We start from the raw sequence: 6,931 nt of genomic DNA, 5'->3' as shown, positions 1-6,931 counted from the left end.
CCCTCCCCTAAACTCCCCTAAACTCCACTCCACTCCCCTATGCTCCCCTACACTTCCCTCCTCTACACTCCCCTACACTCCCCTCCTCTATGCTCACCTCCCCTACACTCCCCTACACTCCCCTGCACTCCCCTCCCCTACACTCCCCTACACTCCCCTCCCCTAAACTCCCCTCCCATCCCCAAAACTCCCCTAAACTCCCCTCCCCTAAACTCCCCTAAACTCCCCTCCCCTAAACTCCCCTCCCCTCCCCTAAACTCCCCTCCCCTAAACTCCCCTCCCCTCCCCTAAACTCCCGTAAACTCCCCTAAACTGCCCTAAACTCCCCTCCCCTAAACTCCCCTCCCCTAAACTCCCCTAAACTCCCCTCCCCTCCCCTCTTCTCCCCTCCCCTCCCCTCCCCTCTTCTCCCCTCCCCTCCCCTCCTCTAAACTCCCCTCCCCTAAACTCCCCTAAACTCCCCTCCCCTACATTCTCCTACACTACACTCCCCCAAACCCCCCTACACTACACTCCCCTGCACTCCCCTCCTCTATGCTCATCTCCCCTGCACTCCCCTCCCCTGCACTCCCCTCCCTACACTATCCTCCCCTACACTCCCCTCCCCTACACTCCCCTACACTCCCCTCACTATCCTACACTATCCCAACACTATCCTACACTAGCCTACTCTCCCCTACAATGCCCTACATGCCCCTGCCCTGCCCTGCCCTACCCTCCCATTCCCTCCCCTCCCTTTCCCTCCCCTTCCCTCCCCTTCCCTCCCCTTCCCTCCCTTCTTGTCCTTTTCTTTCCCCCTCTCTTCTCTTCTCCCCTCTTCTTCTCCCCTCTTCTCCTTCCTTTCACGGATCTGAACGCAGAAGGGGGAGAAGCGTAACTCCAGATCGCTTCAGTCGCTCTGGCAGCTTGTGTCACTGGCTGATCCATGGGAATCCATCAGCAGCAATCGGAAGCCTTCCAGCTGCTGTGGGACCAGTCAGGGAACAGTCTCAAACTGGGAAGCGCTGACTTCCTTCCTTCAGCGGCTCAGACAGGCGACTTTCAATTTCGCCCTGGCTGGGTTGTGTCCCCTTGCTCTGTCCCCACCTACACTGCAGTTTGGTTTAGAAGCAGCAGCACGGTTTGGAAGTAGTTCCACTACTTCCATTTTCGGTGATTTGGCTTGGCTCGCCAAGTGGTTTCTGTCAACAGAACACAAGAAGGAGATTTTGGTTAGAAACAACTACATGAGGAGCTCCTTTCCACATGGGCAATGAATATTTATCCTTTCCTAATGGAGACTACAGTGGAAGAGATAAGGACAGATCATTCCGAGAGATTTTTCAGAGAATTGTCCCTTGGGGGTGCTTAGTCCAGAGGACCAGAGTTCATCTGTCCAAAGTACACCATGGAAGCACTCTGAATTACTTCCTAACAGAAGCATGGCCTTACCATGTCTGATACGGCTTTGGCTGGTTTCAGCGTTCTTCACTTCATAAATACCTACATTAAGTACTGTCCCATCAAGCAAATACCTTATTCTCTTGATATCTCTGAGTTGATGGAAGACCCAAGACACTTGGCTCTTCACATCATTGGAAGAACCAAGTGTACTTCCAATATTCACAGCTTCGGAGGAAATGGAGATGAGGTTGAGAGTGGATGAAAAACACCAAGTGTTCTTCCTATCTTCACAGCTTCTAAGCAAGTGGAGATGAGGCTGTGCAAGAACCAAACAAACTGCTGATCCAGAAGCAGCCTAAAGACTGTCTTTAACCAGGGCCTTGCATTCTTCATCTTTCTACCATTACTCGCCTTCAAGGGCATGATCCTTATCTTATTGACTTCCTACCACTACAGCAACGCACCTGCTTCTCTCACAAAACTTACGGGTGGGAACTGGAAAGATTCACCAGCATTCTGTATTTCACTCCTCATCTCCATTCTCTTTTGGCCTGCGAAGCTTTTCAGATCAGAGATGAAGATCAGGTGTAATCTGGAGTTTGGGATACTGCAAAGGAAAAGAAGAATCATCCTGAGAACTCTTTTCAACCTCACTTGCAAGCGCCAAGTCAAGAATACCAAAAGGAAAAAGGATGCCACTTGATCATGGTAAGCATAAATTTGAGCACAGGTCTCCTCTAAGTGAAGCGAGGTTAAACAGGTTCCAAACAAGGTTAAGGAGCACACCCACAATCATTTCCATAAAACTGTGTTTTCAAACAAATGGTTGAAAGATTTAGATTTTCTTACAAGCGACAAATGAAAAGTAAATAAAGAAAAGAAAATGACCAGGACATGCAGTCTAGCTTACTCTAGCTTACTTTGCCTAGTTCAGAATCTGCGTCTTGGGTCACAATCAGGAAGCAGCATTGTGCAGAAATGCCAAAGCCTCCCCAGACTTGTTCTATCTTCATCAACAAGGGCTTTGATACTGCTGCCTCCTCAGCAACATCGGCAATGGACTAGGAAAGTTGGTGTCCACCGGGTCAAATCAGGACTAGGAAATCCCTCTTGCCACAACTGCACACTTGCACCAGAGTTGGCAGGTCAGAGCGATGGACAGAAAAGCATCTAGAAGAGTGTTAGAAAACAGACTTTAGAACAGATTTCCATCAACCCAGGAACAATTACTTGCTCATCCCTTCAGACTGAACTCCAAGTAGAAGCAGGTGATCCCAAGCTGCATTCCTGACATCTATGCTGCAAAGTCATCAAATGTGACATGTTATTCTACCAGTCTGTAATGAACATAAACAAGAGTTTGAGTTGAGGATGTTGGTTTAGAATGAAGCTCAAAGTGTTAGTCCTTGGATATGTTTTTGTCTGCAAGTGTTTTCACTGTTTCCCAGACAATGTCTCCAGCAAGCTAGCTGTTTGTTTCATTTGTTCTGTTCTGTTTTGTTCTGTTCTGTTTTGTTTTCTCAGTAAGGTTTCTTAGAGAGATAAGATTGAAGTGATCGTATTGCATGCCCATCCATCCCTCCCCTTTGCTTGTCCAGAGCTTTTACCTTGTCTACCACGATGCATGAACTTGGTCATAGGCACAGTTGTTTCAAAGACATTCTGCTGCTCGACCTGTTGTGAAAACAGAGAGCTAAGTATTTGGACGAGAACATGCTTCCACCTGCACTATGACCTCCACAACTAGATATGGAGCCATATCAGCCAGAAGGAAGTTTCCTTCACAGCTGCTGCTTCTTACACTATCTGGACTCTTACTTTTACTCTTCCTTGCCTTTCCTGCATTAGCACACAAAAAAAAAAAAAAAAATTTTGGAGATTACCTTTGCCATCTGATGTCTCCGTTTCCAGAAACTACACGGAATCACCTTTATGAGAACTGTCCCACACTGCGAGCATGGGTGTTGCAGTCAGGCCAGATATGTCCCTTCTACGTCAATAACCAAACCTGTCAAGTTAAGAACATGGAATTAATGAAAGGGAAATCCTTCTATTTTGATCTGAGTTCACTTTTTTTTTTTTTTTTTTTTTTTTCTAGACCAAGAAGAACCAGCAAAAGTCGGGTGAAAAATGAAATGAAAAATGTTAAGGCCAGGCAGCTTGCTCACTGCAAGTGCTAATCTGAAAGCAGATGGAGTGCATCTTCATACACTCCATCCTGAGAGAGTCCACTCAACAGGCCAGACCAGCTGACGAAGTGCATTGCTGTCCTGAAGTTTCATGTGATGGGCTACTTTTAAGTCTCTTGTTTATGCTGTCGTACTTGAGGTCTATGGCAGGACCACAGCACACTCTTATTTGTCTACCCTTCTTTCTTGATCGTGTGTGGGAAAGAGAGAACGTGCAGAGGCCCTCAGCCACATGTTGCACCTGTCACTCTGTGCAGCTACATCACTGAGCCAAAGTACCAAACTTCATGCTTGTGAAAGGACTTGACACAAACTACAGAAATCTAAAATGAAGCATCCAAACACTTACAGAAGGGTGGGCCCTCTCGATGCACCTCAACGTGGGATCCACAAGTCCTCACGTGGTTTCATCCAGCACACTTCTCTGTCCCTCCTCGCTCAACTTGCTCAGAGGCAGCTGTTCCCAAGGTGTCACAGTGACATCATTCAATTCTGTTGCTGAAGTCATCACCGTAGGCCCCTGGCAGCGGCAACACAACACTCTCTGTTGCTAATGCGAATGTCTCAGAAACAAGTAGAGAAGTACCACTCTCCCCAAGCTGACTTGAATTGGAGTAGTTCCAAAATTATTCTCTGCCCCCCTACATCTGGGGAAGGTGTGTGAGAAATCTTTTCCTTAAGAAAGGATTACAAGCCAAAAAAAGCTTGCTTCTGATACGTTCCCCTTACTTTTAGAGCTGTTCACCTTTGATTTCCAAGGAAGAAAAAAGAAGGTGAAATCAACAATTCTCCTCCTCCGAGTTGGGAATAGGAAATAAGCCCAATTATTTAGGAAGCCTGAAAAAGGAAACTATACATTTCCTTGTTAAACACCTTGTTGCTTCTGAAAACTTTTCCAGTCCTTTGCAGCTGCAGTGCTTTTCGGTGGGTGGGCAGCCGAGCTCCATCACGGCCACTCTCTCCCTCCCCCTCCTCAAAGAGAAAGGGAGAGAAAATACGATGCAAAGGGCTCAAGGGTTGAGACAAGGACAGGGAGATGGCTCAACAAGGATCGTGATGGGCAAAGCAGACTCAGCATAGGGAGACAGTAAGATTTCCGGCCTAACTACTACTACTCCCAGGCTAGACAAGTGAGAACCAAAGGAAAGAAACCAAAACCACTTCCTTCCCCCCATCTGAGCTCTTCCAGCTCCTCCCCCCGTGCAGCGCAGGGGAACAGGGGGACTGGACTGGGCGTTGTGGTCAGTCTGTAGCACTTCATCTCCACCACTCCTTCTCGGTCCCTCTCTGCCCCTGCTCCACGTGGGCTCCTCTCCACGGGCTGCAGCTCCGGCCCGGGGCCTGCTCCTGCGGGGGCTCTCCATGGGCCGCAGCCTCCTCCAGGCCACATCCACCTGCTCCAGCGGGGGCTCCTCCACCCATGGGGGGGCTGCAGCGTGGAGATCTGCTCCATGGGGGACCCATGGGCTGCAGGGGGACAGCCTGCTCCACCAGGGGCCTCTCCCTGCACAGCCCGCAGGGGAACTGCTGCTGCCTGCCTGCAGCACCTCCTGCCCTCCTGCGGCACTCACCTGGGGGGGCTGCAGGGCTGGTGCTCAGTCCTGTCCCACAGCTGTTGTTATGCAGGAGTATTTTTCCGTTTTCTTAAATCTGCTCTTACAGTGGCGCAAACAACATTGTTTATTGGCTCAGGTCTGGCCAGCCAAGGGTCCTTTGGAGCCATCTGAAACTGGCCCTTATCTAATATGGGGCAGTTTCTTGATTCTGCTAACAGAGGCCACCCCTGCAGACCCCCTGCTACCAAAACCTTGCCGTATAAACTCAATACATTCTCTTACCAAAACCATAAACCAAACCTAACCAAATAAATAACGTTACGTTTAACAATAGAGCAAAAGGAAATAGGAAAAAATACATGTACTCAATTTCCTGTAGCTACGTAGCAGACAAAGTGTATCCCCAGGCAGGTAGTTACATCATTATATTTGATGAACCAGATCATAGCCTTTTTTTTTTTTTTTTTTTTCCTAGCAGATCCGCCTTACAGGCATATTTGACAGTTTCAAATGAGGGAGAACTTCAAATGTTTCCTTCAGATTTTTTATCTATATTTGCTGTTGCCAGCTTTACTAGATTATGAACTTGTCCCAAGACTTCCTTTCTGAATGAATTCTGTATCCAAAACACCAGCACCAGCACAGAAAAGAAACAATTGCATCCTTTCTTATTTGGTTCGTATCTATCAGATGTCATTCCACTCTCTTTTCAGCTTTGCTTCAGTAGCCAGTTTCTGAGACTGTTCGAGGTGCTTCTCTAGCCATCTGATGCTCCTAATGATGGTAGCCTACACAATCCCATTAGTTCATCTAAAAAAGGAAATGTCAATCAATACCTCATCTGGGTCAGCTTTAATCAAGTACCTCTACCAGAAAAGCACTTGCTATCAAATGTAACAGAGAAGGTAAAAAAATGTGTTTAAAATACATAAGCATATTAATGAGTTGTGAACCTTTCCTTATCCTGACCTCTGAAGCACTGTACATGGAAGAGGCTTGCATATTACATAAATCACCAGTGACTTATGAAAATTGACAAGATCACATGAGTCAAGTCAGTTTTTCTGTAAAGCAGTGCTCCAGCCAGTTATGATTACAGCTTGTGATAAGCTCAGCTCCCACCTTTCTATTTTTCTTTAGGTGGTCCCTGTAACAAGGAGCACAGGAAGTCAGCCTATCATTCAATAGACCACCCACTAAATTTTGCACGACTGAAATCATGATTGAAATAAACATGATTTTTGCAGTTTTCCTAATAAGAAATTCACATTGATTTTAATTAGAATTTAATAGTGTAAGAACTACATTTGGTATAAAATTCTCTGGCCCGATATATGATCTATAACAGTACCTGTTGCCAATGCTTAATGAATACGTATAAGAAACAGGAGCAACAGATACAAATAAGAAACATACATTTTCAGCTTCCAGAAAACTTCTGTGTGACACAGTAATTATTTATCAGATGCATGTCTATGTTGTGAACTGCAAATATTTTTCAAAGCAAAGACAAAAAATAAAGACAGGAATATTAGATAGCCCACTGTATAAATAAAAAAGGGATACACATACTACTGTAAGACCCATTGCCTACAGCAGTACTCTGGAAGGATACTAGCTTATATCATGCTGTATAGATAGTCATGGCCCAATACTGAAAGACAAAATTTTAGTGAGAGTATTTGAAATATTTTATCTTTCTGGTTGTTTGTTAGTATGTCTAAAAGCATACAAACTTTCAAGAAGTATTAATAGGAAGTCACAAACATCTTCTTACTCATACTCTGAGGAAAAATAAGATAT

General features: G+C 45.9%; 1 long non-coding RNA gene across 1 annotated transcript; it reads right to left on the bottom strand.

Moving 5' to 3' along the window:
• Nucleotides 1–790: 790 nt before the first annotated feature.
• On the bottom strand, nucleotides 791–4,088 carry LOC113840138 (uncharacterized). The gene is made up of 6 exons (XR_003492887.3): nucleotides 3,922–4,088; nucleotides 3,267–3,391; nucleotides 2,991–3,057; nucleotides 2,304–2,553; nucleotides 1,870–1,990; nucleotides 791–1,181 (listed from the first exon to the last, which is right to left on the bottom strand). It is a non-coding gene; the product is annotated as an uncharacterized lncRNA (long non-coding RNA).
• Between the last annotated feature and the right edge of the window lie 2,843 nt (nucleotides 4,089–6,931).

This window comes from Anas platyrhynchos, chromosome Z (assembly GCF_047663525.1).
Source record: "Anas platyrhynchos isolate ZD024472 breed Pekin duck chromosome Z, IASCAAS_PekinDuck_T2T, whole genome shotgun sequence".
Taxonomy (NCBI): Eukaryota; Metazoa; Chordata; class Aves; order Anseriformes; family Anatidae; genus Anas; species Anas platyrhynchos.
Note: the sequence above shows the minus strand (reverse complement) of the source record. Positions and strands in the feature narration are given on the sequence as shown.